The 16,113-nt window shown below is 42.9% G+C and overlaps 1 protein-coding gene across 2 annotated transcripts in view; it reads right to left on the bottom strand.

The window, feature by feature from the left end:
* MACROD2 (mono-ADP ribosylhydrolase 2) overlaps positions 1-16,113 on the bottom strand; it is a 2,314,515-nt gene that overhangs the window by 651,725 nt on the left and 1,646,677 nt on the right. The window lies entirely within an intron of this gene.

Raw genomic sequence — 16,113 nt, 5'->3', positions numbered from 1 at the left:
TCATGCGAAGAGTTGACTCATTGGAAAAGACTCTGATGCTGGGAGGGATTGGGGGCAGGAGGAGAAGGGGACGACAGAGGATGAGATGGCTGGATGGCATCACTGACTCGATGGACGTGAGTCTGGGTGAACTCCGGGAGTTGGTGATGGACAGGGAGGCCTGGCGTGCTGCGATTCATGGGGTCGCAGAGTCAGACACGACTGAGCGACTGATCTGATCTGATGGATCCATCAGGGCTTAACTACTCTAAAATCTTCTTCAGACCCTGATGATTCTTTGAAAAGGTCAGTTAATTTTAATACCATATGTTACATTTACTCTTTATTATTTTCAAATATTTTAAGTACAAAATGACCTTCAAAATATATCTTCATGTGTGTATTTATGTGCTCAAATATTTTATATATACATATATTTGTGTGTGTGTATGTATATAAAGAGAAAGACAGAGCTTTTCTAATACCCTAGGACCATTTTAACAGTGAGTGTCAATGAATTTAGCCAAATACCATTCAAGGGCATCAAACTTTTGTCTGACGTGTTCAAATCAGGAGTAGCAGCATGTGCGGAAGAGAAAGACCATTTTCCAGGTTTCTGCTAAAGAAGCGGCACTCAGCCTTCATTTTAAATAAGTTCTGAAGGCTAATGTACCTGGCAGAACAGAAAGTAAAGGAAAAATATGCAAGGCATCTGCAAAGAGCAGTGAGTGCAGTGCTTACTCAAGTTTATTGCTTAAAAAAAAGTCCAGGAGTAAAGAATATCTGGTGTTTAACAAGCGCTCCCCAAAGCTAGTCCCGTTAGATACCCAGCAAAGGGAAGACCTTGCTACATTCATCACATTGTCCTCTCCAAGCTCTTGTCAAGACAAAACTGTCTCTCATGTGTCAAATGGGATTTGTGGGAGTTAATCTGATTTTTCTTTCAGGACCAGGGATCATAGGACTTTCATGAAGGAAGTCTTTAGTACTTTACCAATATGCTCAATTTTCTGCCAGACACATGAAACGGCTGTTTGACATCAGCACTGCCTGTGATGCTCGGCCCTTTCTTGTATTGATTTATCTGCTAACCTTGACAAGGCAGTCTTAGATTGCAGATGGATTGTGCGCCAGGAGAAAGCCGTTTTGCCGAGGACAACTTGCATTTGTGATTGACAGCCACCTCGCACCCACACTGCCTGGGATCTACAAAACCTCTTGAATCTCTTTCCAAGAAATAGCAATGTTTTCTTCCCTGCAGTCTTAATTTAGGAATTAGAGAAAATGGTGCTGTAAAATAGCCAACTTCCTTATTTACTGTGACATTCACAAGCTGTCCCATTCTGTCTCCCAGTCCACCAGGAAGTTTTTCCTAGATGTCAAGCACTGAGCTTGAGCCTTGTAAATGGGAGAGAATTTCTAGCTTTGAAGAACTTGATGAAGGGGAACAAAACACATGCATACACGCATGCCCACACACATGTGCTTATGCACCACGGCAGGTAACGCCGGTCTTCCACCCACATTCCCTTGCTTATCCCTACTTATCACCTGTATCCTTGGCAGCCAGTCATGGCCAAGCGCATCACTCTCTATTCATGCACCTGGGTCTCTCGGACTGAGGCTTTCTCTGGCCCCTGGAGAGGATGAGAGGTCAGCTTGAACAAGTCAATCGTAATGGAAAGTTAATGGTCCTGGGAGCAGTCCTTACCCAGTGGGTGAGGGGAGTCACTGGACACATTCTGAGGGTCTCCTAGGCCCTCAGAGGCATGCGTATGAACTAGGATTCCCATGGTATCTCAGAAATCTCTGCACTGGTGTCCTAGTGCTACAAATTAACCATGAACTTGGTGACCTAAAAGAATACAAATTTATCCTCTTAGTTCTTGAAGTCAGAGGGGCAACAGAAATTTCACTTCACTAAGACCAGGGGTGGGCTTGATGGCACTCCTTCTCAAGGCTCTGGGACAATTCCATTTTCTCACTTCTTTACACTTATGCAGTCCGCCTGCACACCGTGGCTCCTGGCCTGTCCCCCCTGTCACGGTTACATTGTCCTTCCCTTCTTCTGCTTGTGATGTCACTTCACCTTCTCTATGAGCCTTCAGTCTTCTTCTTCGGAGGAGCATTGTGAATACATTGGCCCCACCTGAATGATCCAGAATATTTTGCCAGCTCAATATGCTTAACTTAATATCAGTGAAACGCATTTTGCCATGTAAGGTAATATATTTAAAGTTTCTGGGATTAGGATGTAGACTTCTTTGTGGGACTGTAATCCAGCCTACCACAGTCTCCAATAAAAATGAGCCTCACTTGCCCACAGTAGTAAGCCATTAATTAATGCACCCTGCCCTGTCTCACCTTTCTATTCACCAACCAGTGCTTGTGGGATTGCCTCTTTAAATTTATGTTATCCAAATCCTTATTGCAAATTAGAAGACTCACTTGTGCTCGTAAAGTGATTTTATAATGTAAGAGGTGTCCAAAGGCAGAATCTGATAAATACCCAAAGGAACTCACATACCACAGAAATTCAGACAAGGTATGATCAGATGACTTACATTCCAGAAAGCACCATAGAGAAGGAAGAATTGAAGTTAGACTTTAAAGAATGAGAGTACTGTCCACATCCTAGTGAGCAATTTGTGATTTCCCTTCCTTCCTTCTTAAAATAGCTGTATCAGAGCCAGTTTCTGACCAGTGGAGAGAAATACCACCATCTTGAGATGAAGCACTCATCAAAACTCTCTCAAGTTCCAAAGTAGCAGCATATGACCCAGATTTTTCTAGTATCTGAAGACATACAATTTTGTCTGCACGACCCCAAGACTGGAGAAACACTTTACAGGCAGATCTTGCTAATTTTCCTTCTCTGCTACTGAAATAGGATGCAGCAGTCCAACTGAATGAATATGTCCTGGGGACCGAACACAAACACAATGCTGAGGGAGATACCAAAATAAGAATGTGACAACTATCCTATGTTCAAGACGTTTATAAGCTTACTGGGGAAGCTAAACAGGTGGAAAACAATTCTGTACTTTTATTTTTAAAAAAAGAAAGACTACATCAACATTATTTTGACATCACAGACAATGATTCTAGGTGGAAAGAAAACACATCTGCTGATGACTCTGAGAAGCCTGGTGATTTGGAAACCTTGTATTTGTGAAGAAGGTTGAGGAATATTTTCACTCATGTATTTTCATTTTCTTTTTGGTTGTGCACGCAAAAGAGTGCTATATTATAAAGGACTGTGTCTAAAATAAATACAAAATGCTCTTTTGATAAGTGCACGTGCATGCTTGCCTGCTAAGTTGCTTCAGTCGTGTCCGACTCCGTGACTCTATGGACTGTAGCCCACCAGGCTCCTCTGTCCATGGGTTTCTCCAGGCATGAATACTGGAGTGGGTTGCCATGCCCTCCTCCAGGGGCTCTTTCTGACCCAGGGATCAAACCTGTGTGTCCTATGTCCTCTGCATTGGTAGGAGGGTTCTTTACCACTAGCGCCACCTGGAAAGCCTCCTTTGATAAGTATTAAATGCAAATTTTAAGGGGTTATGACATAACATCATAGTTGAATGTTTCTAAAATTACAGGGACATCTTGCAGTTGATAGCATTTTGGATCCCATAAAACAGCATTGCATAGTGCTGCTGCTGCTGCTGCTAAGTCGCTTCAGTCATGTCCAACCTGTGCGACCCCATAGATGGCCTCCTACCAGGCTCCCCCATCCCTGGGATTCTCCAGGCAAGAACACTGGAGTGGGTTGCCATTTCCTTCTCCAATGCATGAAAGTGAAAAGTGAAAGGGAAGTCGCTCCTTCGTGTCCGACTCCTAGCAACCTCATGGACTACAGCCTACCAGGCTCCCCCGTCTATGGGATTTTCCAGGCAAGAGTACTAGAGTGGGGTGCCATTGCATAGTGCTAAATCAGTCCAAAATCTAGACATGTTGTCCCCTTATTGCAATTCTGTAGAAGAGTATTTGGTCACAAACATTTTGCTTAAGTCTCAAGACTGAGCAGTGTAAGTTTAATGGGAGAGTAAAGGTGACCCTCTCTTCTTCTCTTCATCTTTTGCTCTCCTAAGCTTCCTTTATTTGCAACCTATTTCCCTTACGGAAGGCAGCAAATAGCATCTTCTTCTCTTTCATACAGTTTTACAAGGTGTGCAGAGCCAGAAAAGTTAGAAAGTCAGGCTGGCCAAGAATTGTGGGATTAAAGGTTTTCTTTCACAAGACTTCTCAGCAGGTCCACAAGCCCTCCAGCAGCCATGGGGAGCTAATCTCCAAGGGTGACACAGATATCTGGACGGGAAACCCTTCCTTGAACTCTTTACAAGTCACAACATATGTCGGTGGAAGCGGGTGGCAGGCGGCCAGGGGCCCTTGCACCACGAGATATATGGCTGCTGGGCGCGGCTGATGCCGGTCGGAGAGACCCGCTGAGGAAACATATTTATGGCAGCAAATGTTGAGAAATGCAGCCCCCACCCCCTTTCTAGGCAGCATTAAATTTTTCCCCATCAGAATGAAGATTTCCCAAGCACTCTCATGCAATTCTCGTGGAAAAGAATTGGTCCCACACTGCATTCCTCTGCAAAAGAAAGCTTACCGTAGTGTTAATGCCAGTAGAAAACGTTTCACCTGCATGACTTTCAAAGTATTTGGAGATCCACCTCTCATTAAAAGTGAGAGCGGAGCGACTGGGGACTTGCAGGGGAGGGGAATGTTCCGGTGAGAATGAGTGAGAGGTCATGCTGTCCCCTGGTATAGCCGTGGTTGCCACAGGGTTGCGGGGGAGGGTGCAAGCATTTGTCTACTCCTAGCAGGACCTCCAAGTAAGACTGTGCTGAGTCGAGGTGTGGATCAGAAGGAAATCATTTGTGCTCAGGTTCGAGGGTGACCATCTCCCCATCATCCCAGACCATCCCCACCATCCCCCTCTATCCCCACCGTCTCCCACCTTCCCCACCAGCCTCCCCCATCCCCACCATCTACCCCCATCCCCATCACCCACAACAAAAAACTGGTTTTTCTTGTCCCAAAGCACTTAAACTACCAAGCCTTTCACCTATGGGATCGCCTCTGTCCAGAAAGGATTGCCTTTTCTGACTTATCCTAAGTCATTGTGTAGGATGGTAGTTGTCCTACAAATCAGAGAGGCGTCCTTATTGGTTTGTTTACTTACATCTGTACCCCCATGAGAAGCAGTCAGTTACTGATATTGATGGGAATATGTTAGGCAAGCTGAAGCAGGGAAAAGAAAAAAGCTGAGAATGCTGGGGGAATGCCTCTACTGTAAGAAGACGGAGGGGTGTTTTCCATCCAAGAAGGACTCTTCTTGCCCATGATAGCCCAACTCAGACATCAAGAATAGGCAGGGAGGGGAGTCAAGAAAACACTGAGCCTGATTCATTAAGTGAAATGTTTACCCTGAGGAATACTAAAAACACATCCACACAAAATAAACCAATGAACAACAACAAATCTATTATAGAAGGAATAAACAAACAATTTGGAAAGCCAAAAGCATACAATCAACAGTGAACTTGATAATTATGAAAGACTGATGATAAAATGTTAATATGAATATCCAATACCTATGAACTCTAAGTGATTCACCATGTTAAGAGATTTAATTGCCTTATTTCATTTAATTTCTCCCAATTTCAGATGAAATCGGTTTAATCCTTATATCCATTTTAGAGACAAGCAAACAGGTTCACAAGGGCATATATTTTGCCCTGAATTCATGGAGTCAGTAGGTGTTTCAGGTAGGATCCAGATCTAGGCAGTTTGAACACTAAAGCCACGTTTGATAACATGTACACACATTTCTATCGTAGAAAGCAAAACAGAAGATCACAAGATAATGTGCTTCCTTTAACTGAGACAAAACTGGCCATTTTAACCTTTGGGGAACATGCTACTTTAAAAAAAATGCAACTCTAATCAATAAACCCAGGTGGGCATCACTTATGGAGGGAAAGCAAACTGGAAGTGGAGAAAGGAGATAGCTCAGGGGACGTTTAAAAGCTAGATGTGTTCATGTCAGTGGAGATTGAAAGCTGAGGGAATCGACAAAGTCACTGTAGCACAACCAGCGGCTATTATTTTTTGAAAATGCAAGCACAGGCAGAATTCCCTCAAGCTTGGGAAACAGTAAACGTAAGGCTCAACTCAGAAAATAGGACTGAGGATGGCTGTGGTCACTACAAACAGTTGAAATGCAATTTTAGAATGACGGTTTCTACTGTCTTGAGGGGATGTTTTCAAGCAAAAGTCACTCCACGATAGATGATAAATGAGTCAGGCTTTTACCCAGTCTAATTTTAGCCTTCTCTGGCTCCTGGTGGACAGATTTTAAAACCGATGGACAAAACTGGTGGCAGGTTTTTGCCTCCTATCATTCTAGCCCTTTCACTGTGCAAACAGTTCCTGGATGCCTACTACATGCCATGGTTTGTGCTCTTTCACATCTCATATTCTACTTGGAGAGGACATTTCATTCAACAAACTGAACAGGAGCTCTGAGTCAAACACAGTATCAGGAGCTGTGTCATACACTGTTCGTTATCTTCCCAATACACCTGAAGATCAAGTCTTGTTATTCTTATTGTGTAGATGAACAAAATGAAGTTAAGGGCTTCGCCAGGGCTTCCCTGGGGGCTCAGCAATAAAGAATCTGCCTGCAATGTGGGAGACCCTGGTTCAGTCCCTGGGTTTGGAAGATCCCCTGGAGAAGGATATGGCAACCCACTCCAGTATTCTTGCCTGGAGAATCCCATGGAAGAAGAGCCTGGCGGGTCACAGTCCGTGGGTTCTCAAAGAGTCACACACAAGCTTAAGACCACACAGCTGATAAGAATAGAGCTGGATCAGCCTAGGCAGACTGGACTTGAAAGTCAACATTCTTGCTATTCTTTTCTATTATGAGTAAGATAATTGGAGGTCTGAGAAGATGTTTTAGGAATTTAAGGGCAAAAGTCTTTACCAGTTCGGGAATGAAAGGCAGAGAAAGTGGATCATGGAAACTTTCTGGAAGAAATGTATTTATTATAAACCTTATCAGATAATGGGGTTTAAATAAGAAATGGGGAGCAGGATTCTGCAGAGGTGATGTGAGCAAAGGCAAAGGGGCCAAAAATGGACTGCACTGCAGGAAGTCTAGTGCAGGGAGGGGAAATTGGGTCATAAGGTAAGAAACAAGTTAGTAAAAGAGGGGATTGGAGTAATTGGGGATAGAATACACTAGGGTGATGGCAGAGGGAGAAAAGGAGGGAAATATTCCATAGCTATTGGTCATGTATGGATGTGGGAGTTGGACTGTGAAGAAGGCTGAGCGCCGAAGAATTGATGCTTTTGAACTGTGGTGTTGGAGAAGACTCTTGAGAGTCCCTTGGACTGCAAGCAGATCCAACCAGTCCATTCTGAAGGAGATCAGCCCTGGGATTTCTTTGGAAGAAATGATGCTAAAGCTGAAACTCCAGTACTTTGGCCACCTCATGTGAAGAGTTGACTCATTGGAAAAGACTCTGATGCTGGGAAGGATTGAGGGCAGGAGAAGAAGGGGACGACAGAGGATAAGATGGCTGGATGGCATCACTGACTCGATGGACGTGAGTCTGAGTGAACTCCGGGAGTTGGTGATGGACAGGGATGCCTGGTGTGCTGCAATTCATGAGGTCGCAAAGAATTGGACATGACTGAGCTACTGAACTGAACTGAACTGAACTGATGGAGATAAAAATGACTTAAAAATAGTTGACAACTAATTACCGGTGGAAACAGGGGGAAAGAAATGGTGAAAAGTAACTATGGACTTAAACCTTTGGGCAGTATTGTTGCCATAAATGAAAGAAAAAAAGAAAAGAAAAAGGAAAATAAGATGATGGACATAATGTTAGACTAAAAGAATGCAGACAACCTGTCTGTACCCCGTGGCCAGCACACCCCAGCTAAGAACACGCACTGGGGTCCCACCTCCCACAACCACAAGCCCGTCATTCTCTCTCACTTTCCATTTGTATTTCACAACTCTCTTGCAAGCACTTTGACTTCAACCACATTCCAGTCCTCTGCTTGTACCCTCTTGGCTCCAATTCCAATGCCTTCCCTAGTCCTGTACCACCTTCTTCCTTCCTTTCCATGAAGGGCTGCTACCCTCATTCCAGATTAACTCCAGTGCCCACTTCCTGCACTGAGCCCAGCTCTGACTATGTCAACTAACAGACTTTAACATCAATTCTTTTCTTGTGCATATTGTATATGTCTTCCAACTAGCAGTGATCTCTTTTAGGGTCAGGACTGCCTTTTTGTTCTTTTTCCTCTCTCACAGAATGTATGGCAATGTTAAGTAAATGCTATGCTATGCTAAGTCACTTCAGTCGTGTCCGACTCTGTGTGACCCCATAGACGGCAGCCACCAGACTCCCCCATCCCTGGGATTCTCCAGGCAAGAACACTGGAGTGGGTTGCCATTTCCTTCTCCAATGCATGAAAGTGAAAAGTGAAAGCGAGGTTGCTCAGTCATGTCTGACTCTTAGCGACCCCATGGACTGCAGCCTACCAGGCTCCTCTGTCCATGGGATTTTCCAGGCAAAAGTACCGGAGTGGGGTGCCATTGCCTTCTCCATTAAGTAAATAGTCATCAATAAATTGTAGTAAATAATTGGCTTCAGAATTCATTTCTTTAGTTCCTCAATATGCTTCTATATTCTAGACAGCTCTGTAAAAATGAAATACACTAGCTAGGAATGTGGTTCAAAAGTACCTTTCCCACCTTCAGAGGCCTTTCAAAATATCTGAAATTCCTTTAATGGCAAAGCATGAAGAAGAGTGTAATAAAATTGCACAATCTGGGATAGGGTTTTTCCTTTGGTATTTAGTAGAGCTATTCAGGAGAAGGCAATGGCAGCCCACTCCAGTACTGTTGCCCGGAAAATCCCATGGATGGAGGAGGCTGGTAGGCTGCAGTCCATGGGGTCACACAGAGTCGGACACGACTGAAGCAACTTAGTAGTAGTAGTAATAGAGCTATTCAACAGAAACAACATAATTCATATAAAACAACTTGATATTATGAAGCACTGATGTGCTCTCATCGGCAGGTGGAAAAATTCAAAACACCACTAGGTAAAAAGTAGACTGAAAAGTATTCTGTCCTGAACATTTTTTGTCATTTGCAATTTGTAGCACGATAAGCCTTTTGATTCACTGCTGGGAATTTTATGCATGTCTTATAGGATAACCACTGATCACTGTTTTGTTACATATTGAGGTGTGTGTATATATACATCCTAGTTCCCTTGGTGGCTTGAGCTTCCCTGATAACTCAGTTGGTAAGGAATCCACCTGCAATGCAAGAGACCCCAGTTTGATCCGTGGGTTGGGCAGAACTGCTGGAGAAGGGACAGGCTACCCACTCCAGTATTCTTGGGCTTCCCTGTGGTTCAGCTGGTAAAGAATCTGTTTGCAATGCGGGAGACCTGGGTTCGATCCCTGGGTTGGGAAGATCCTCTGGAGAAGGGAAAGGCTCCCCACTCCAGTATTCTGGCCTGGAGAATTCCATGCACTGTATAGTCCACGGGGTCACAAAAAGTCGGACACGACTGAGTGACTTTCACTTCACTCCACTTCCTTGGTGGCTCAGTGGTAAAGAATCTGCCTGCCAACTCATGAGACATACATTCAATCCCTGATCCAGGAAGATCTCCTGGAGGAGAAAATGGCAACCCACTCTGGTATTCTTGCCTAGAAATCCTCATGGACAGAGGATCCTGGGGGGTGACAGTGAATGGAGTCATAAAGAACTGGAGATAACTTAGAGATTGAAAAACAGCAACAATATATACATCCTCTGCATATATATATATATGGATTTAAAAATAAAAAGCATGCCGCTTGGCCTGACTAAAAGAAAAAGTACCTAAAATCCCACTAGTATGGGCTCGTCCTCCAGGCCTTACGCACTCTTCCATCCTTCAGCATTTCTAACGTTTTATCTTACTCACAGACGATGCTCTGCATGGCAGTTGGGATACCTGACAGAGAGGAAGATGGTCACAGATAAGTGAGAGCAAAGAACTATGGCCTTTTACACGGGATGTGTACTCGGGGAGCAGGAATGCAAGAAAAGCAGTGGACAGGTGGAAAAGAGGAGGAGGCCAAGTTTGTGGAATCTATCACAAACTGCCCCTCATGATCAGGTGACCCTCCCTGCTCTGTGACTGCACAGCCCTGAGCCTCTCCTTTCATGTCTACAGGCTGTGTTTTTGGAGCCCACCTGCTCTCATAGATTATGCCATAATACATCCTAAGTAATTTGAAGCAAGGTACAGATCACTAGTCAACCGTGAAATCATCATAGCACTCAGAATGGAACAACTTTGGGATATTGGTTTCATTTGTAGTTAAGATGCCAACAAGGCTAAACACCAATTTCTTCCCACTGACTTAAATCAATAGCTTCTCTCTCTCCCCTTCTAATTGAATGAAAGTATGGGGAAAAGATTCTGTTAACATCTTCAACACTCCCTTAGTCCAGGCACTTTCTAAGTGAGTCCTGTACCCAACTTTTAAGTTGATGTGGATCATGCAATTATATTCAGAACTTTGGTCATTATTACCTATTCAAATTCAAATGCAGTGTCAGAAATATTCATTACCTACAAAAGGCATTTATATTCAAGTGAAAGGAAAACATAAAAAGGTCAATCCAAAAGTAAAAAAAAAAAGAGAGAGAGAGAGAAATGGGGTTCTGCTTACTGACATAAAGCCAACTAATTGGTATCTGGGTAGATGCTTAGAAATCAGGTTGTCATTTCTGAACACTTCTTGAATAGCAGGCTAAGATCCTGGCATCACAGAAAGCTCTAATACCATGATGACAATTTTTCACAAGTCAGTATGCATTCAGCCCTTCTCATAGGAGAGCTCCTCACTTGCTACTGTACATTCAGGAAGGAGCGGAGAGCCTGGCACTTAGCAGGAGAAAATAAATATTTGTAGAAAGAATGAACAGAATTCCACCTCCTGCATTTTTGACCATGACTACAGCAGTTCGAATCAATAAATATTTGATTTATTATTCTGCTGCAGAATTCATTAACCACATGGCTGCACATTCTTAAAAGACCATACCTTGCCAGTCTTCTCTCAATAAAGTAGGAAAGGAAGGAGATTTGGGATAAGAGAGCAAGCTAATTAATCTCTCTGAACCCCAGCTTCTTCATCTGTAAAATGGGGATAATAACATTTCCCATGGGGCTTGCCAGGTGGTGCTAGTGGTAAAGATGCACCTGTCAACGCAGGAGACACGAGTTTGATACCTGGGTCAGGAAGATCTCCTGGAGGAGGGCACAGCAACCCACTCCGCTATTCTTCCCTGGAGAATCCCATGGAAGAGTAGCCTGGTGAGCTACAGTCCATAGGGTTGCATGGAGTCAGACATGACTGAAGTGACTTAGCATAACTCAGAAACATTTCTCCTGGACAGGCAGTAACGATGAACAGATCATGTATGCGATGCACATGTCCTGGTTGGCCTCCACCAGAAGCAGACCTTGAGACAAGGGAGTGACATAAATTGAGGACAACCCCAGAAACATGGTTAGGAAAGTGGAAAGATGGAAGAGTAGAAACCTGATAAAGGGTGGTTATCAAACCAGTTACCATTGTGGGCATTTGGGGCACAATCTCAGTGGGGAACTTTGGGAAATGGTGTAGAGCATATACTTCAAAGTTATCTTATCTGAGGAGCAAAAGAGGTGGGGTATTTATCCACCAAGTCCCATTACTCCTGGATTGCAGGTGGCTGGTATGTGTGTGATTTGATTCCTGGACGTCCTGACCTGCCTTGGTCTTCAGCAGAGCATGTTCCAGAAGTCAGAGGATGCTCTCAGAGAGAGACGCAGGTTCTGGTAGGAGGATGTCAGGCTGGCTGCATAGACACGATGAGTGTGGAGAGGAGAAGGAAGCGCAGGGCAGGGGCAGCATCTGCTGCAGAGCCTGACCTTGGACTTGGCACCAGGACGTGTCCAATAAACAACTGTCAATTATCATGACATCTGTAAAGACTTGCTGGGCCTCTAAGAAATGCTCCTCTTCAGAAGTAAACATTTAATTTCAATTTTTATAGGGTTCAGGGAAACCTTACAGCATGCTAGAGCTTGTCTGCTGTAGCCATGAAATTGACATTATCAGGATTAAAATAATTAGGGAAGGCTGCTTATAGGCTATCAAATATCAATGACTTTAATGTAAATAAAATTCATTTTATACTTATAAAACAACCCCATTTTTCTTCTTTGTATTTTCCCAAGCTCTTGTTTTTAAGCTTTTCATGGTAAGCATACTGGAGAAAATATTATCTTGAAATTCTTATGACTTAGAAGTAATAGAGAGGGGAAGGAATGACAAAGAAGGAAAAGGATATTGGTGCCAATTGTATGTCCATCGGCCAAATCACATTTTGAGGGGCTTAAAAATTTGGACATTTTATTAGATGCTGAGTCAGTTCATAAAGATGCCAGAGTTGACTTGTAAGATCTAGGTGAATGACACACCATGTATTCTTTTATCTATGTTTGCCCCACACCAATAGCTGTCTCCAGGTAAAATTGCCAATACAATGGCAATTCTCAATGGATAAATAATTGAATTACCTAAATGTGCATAACCCCATGGCTAAGATAATTTGGAAGGCTGCCTAGTCAGTGTATCATAATGATGCCAGGCAGTGTGCCTAAGTGGGTGCAGGCATTCATGGTTACTAAATGAATGAATGTGAGAATAAATGAATGAGAGAACAAATCCATAAAGACAAAGACCTGTGTGGAATGACCAGATCTTCACTCTTCCTGACCAGTCAACTCTTGGATCAAATTTAAAGTAGCCGCTCCCCACCATCCCTACCCGCTAAATGTTACTACTCAAAAATGAATAGAGAAGAAGGTTGGACAACTCAAGGATCAGCCCAGGGTCCATCCGTTCTTCCTAAACTGTAGGTCTGTCCTGTTTTCTCACGCCTCACCAGCCCAGAGAAGAATCTGAGACACTGCCCTGACTGCTGGTAGACCACAGACAGTTCTGAGCAGGGTCTCCTCTTAAATAGCCCAGAGGAGTGCACCTCCATCCATTCCTAAAGTTACGGGAGAAAACTCTACCTCTTCTGGGAAGTCTGTCTCAGGCTTGCCAAGCACTCATCTGAGAGCCCAGCCAGAACCTCAGTGAAGTCAAGGCACCTGACAGCTCTTAACACAGACAGAAATATAGTCAACTCACCACTCCCACCCTGCCCGCCTACACTTCAGGGGACTATTTGAATATGTTTTATTTTCAAGTTAATAGTCAAAAGTAATTCTTAAAATAAGATGTGTTGTGGCAGTAAAAATATATTTTAAAAAATTTAATAGCATTTATACTTTATATGTAAGAAGGAAATCTCATTCACTGAGGCAACACTCACCTGTTACATTTATTTATGATCCTTGTTATGTGAGTGAAAAGCAGTGCTGTACCTTAAGGGGAAAAAAATGGGGAAAGAGAGTATCAAGAAAAGAAAAAAACACAAAAACACACAAATTAGCTTTCAGTGGGGAAAAGGCTGAGTCAGTGAGGCCTCTCTTCATGGGGAGATGGTGGTGGCAGCCCGGAGTGAGTGAGTGAGTGAATAGAAGTCGCTCAGTCGTGTCCGGCTCTTTGTGACCCCGTGGACCATACAGTCCATGGAGTTCAGTTCTAACCAGTGCTTATGGGGCATTTACCACCAGCCGTTTGCAGCAAGGCATTCGAGATACAGTGATGACGAAGATACAAACCCTGCCCTCACCCAGCCCAAGTGAAAAATACACTTTTCAAGAAGAACAATAATGAAGGTAAAAACAAAGCTGGCCTGGAGGCAGAGCAATCAATTTTCAGGGATAGGAAAGGAAGTGATATCTAAAGATGGGTTTTTGAGATAATAAGTAGCTGAATAGGTACAAAAGGAGCAGAGAGAGAGTGAGTGCATCTTTTTTTCCCTCAGAAAAACAGAGCATTTATGATGAGTTCATAATTGCAAGGAAACCCCACTAAAATATTTTTGAAGGATGTAGTTATTTTAATTTTTTCCAACATGCTCAGAGAAGAATAAAGCTAAGGTAGAAGACTTTCAGAAGAAACTAGAAGATTCCAGGAATGGTTAACATATAAATTATACATACCATTGGAGTTTATCCTTTTCCTGAAAAAGTATTTCAAAAATCAGTAAAGAAGAAGGTTGAATAGTTTACATGGTAAGTGACTTATAATTAGAGAAATTCATTTAGATAAATAGAAGTATTGGGTTGAGGGACCAAAGCTGTCTTTCACTTACTTTTCTCCATATCCCCACTTTTGAGTAAGTGGTCTCAGTGAATGATTCGTCTTTCAAGAGAACAGCCAGTCAGAATAAACCAAGCACCAACAAGCCAGATGGGATGGCTGTGCCAAGCAGTGAATATCTGTGGATGGGTAGGAGAGGTCCCCCATCAAATGACTGAAATAAGAGAAGAGACTTCAATATTTAATTAGTATTGGAGAAAAACAGATGGTTTCCTCAAGTGGAGGGAGCAAGAACAGGGTGGTTAATCACAGGGTAAGTTTGGGATGAAGACCCAATAAACTTCACTTGTTCTTAAATATATTTTGTAAAACAGACTTTACCTTTTAGAGCAGTTTTAAGTGAATTTTAAAGTTAAGTTCTTAGTTTAAACCTTTGTTAGATATCTATTTTAGTGGCTATCTCTACTATCCTTTCCCAGGGTAAGCTAAGTCAAAGGGTCCACACAGTCTGAGTCAAGGATGTCAAACATGTGGCTCTTACACACCTAACCCGTCCCCCTTCCCTGCAGGCATCACCAGTTGATAGATACCACCCCTTTTGCTCTGAACTCATATTTGGACTTCCAGTGCCTTTCCACATAGCCCTTCAGATAGCCGTTCCTCTCCACCAGCACCGACATATGAGATGTAGGAGACTGTCCATCCCTGAGCTTTCTGATTCAGTAGTTATGAATTCCTAGGGGACTTCAGAGTTATTCAAAGAGTTTTATGATTTCATATTTATACTCTTGAGAGTCCCTTGGACAGATCAAATGAGTCAATCCTAAAGGAAATCAATCCTGAATATTCACTGGAAGGATTGATGCTGAAACTGAAGCTCCAATACTTTGGCCACCCACTGCAAAGAGGCCGACGCATTGGAAAAGACCGGGATGTTGGGAAAGATTGCAGGCAGGAGGAGAAGGGGATGACAGAGGATGAGATGGCTGGATGGCATCACCAACTCAATGGACATGAGTTTGCACAAACTCTGGGAGACAGTGAAGGACAGGGAAGCCTGGTGTGTTGTAGCCCATGGGGTTGCAAAAAGTCAGACACAACTTAGCAACTGAATAATAACAACAAGTGAATTCATATGTGTATCATGACTGGCCTTTAGAAGGAATAGCATGCTTCATAGATGTATATGTTACTACAAGTGTATGCATCCATTGAAGTTATTACAATGCAAATACTTTGAAAAACATTACAGGAGTCATAGCTGCCTTTTTACCACTACAGAACAGAGACCTGTGAACTTTTCTTTGACGTTATTACAAAACCCTCTTACTGGATAAGTTTGGGAACCACTTGGCATGTGCCATCAGTGTTTACCCTGGGAAGCCTGTGCAAAGTGGTAGTGGTATTACCCCCAGGGCAGACATCGGTCTCTTTTGTACAAACACAAAACTACGGCACAAACACATGATCAACTACGACTCAATTCAGTCAGTAAGTAGCGTTCTCCTTTTTCACTAAACTTGAAGTTGAACAAAAGTCAAGCAGCTTCCAAACCAACAAAGAAAGCAAAGCATCAAGAAACAAAACTACCCCTTGAATATTTAAAATGGCACAGCTATAATATCTATTGGCCTCCGTAGCCAAATATCATAGTAATAGCAGTTTCCTTTCCTATATTACAAAGATTTTTTTTTTAAGGAATTATAGAAGCAAGAGGTCATGACATGCCTTGAAAAATACATATGCTATACAAATGCAAAGGGTTCTCATCACTTCTGATTATTGATTATTTGCAACCGCCCTACAGTAAAAACTTCATTTTGA

This window comes from Bos indicus, chromosome 13, assembly GCF_029378745.1.
Source record: "Bos indicus isolate NIAB-ARS_2022 breed Sahiwal x Tharparkar chromosome 13, NIAB-ARS_B.indTharparkar_mat_pri_1.0, whole genome shotgun sequence".
Classification (NCBI taxonomy): domain Eukaryota; kingdom Metazoa; phylum Chordata; class Mammalia; order Artiodactyla; family Bovidae; genus Bos; species Bos indicus.
The sequence above is the reverse complement of the archived record's forward strand: the minus strand, read 5'-3'. Positions and strand labels throughout refer to the sequence as shown.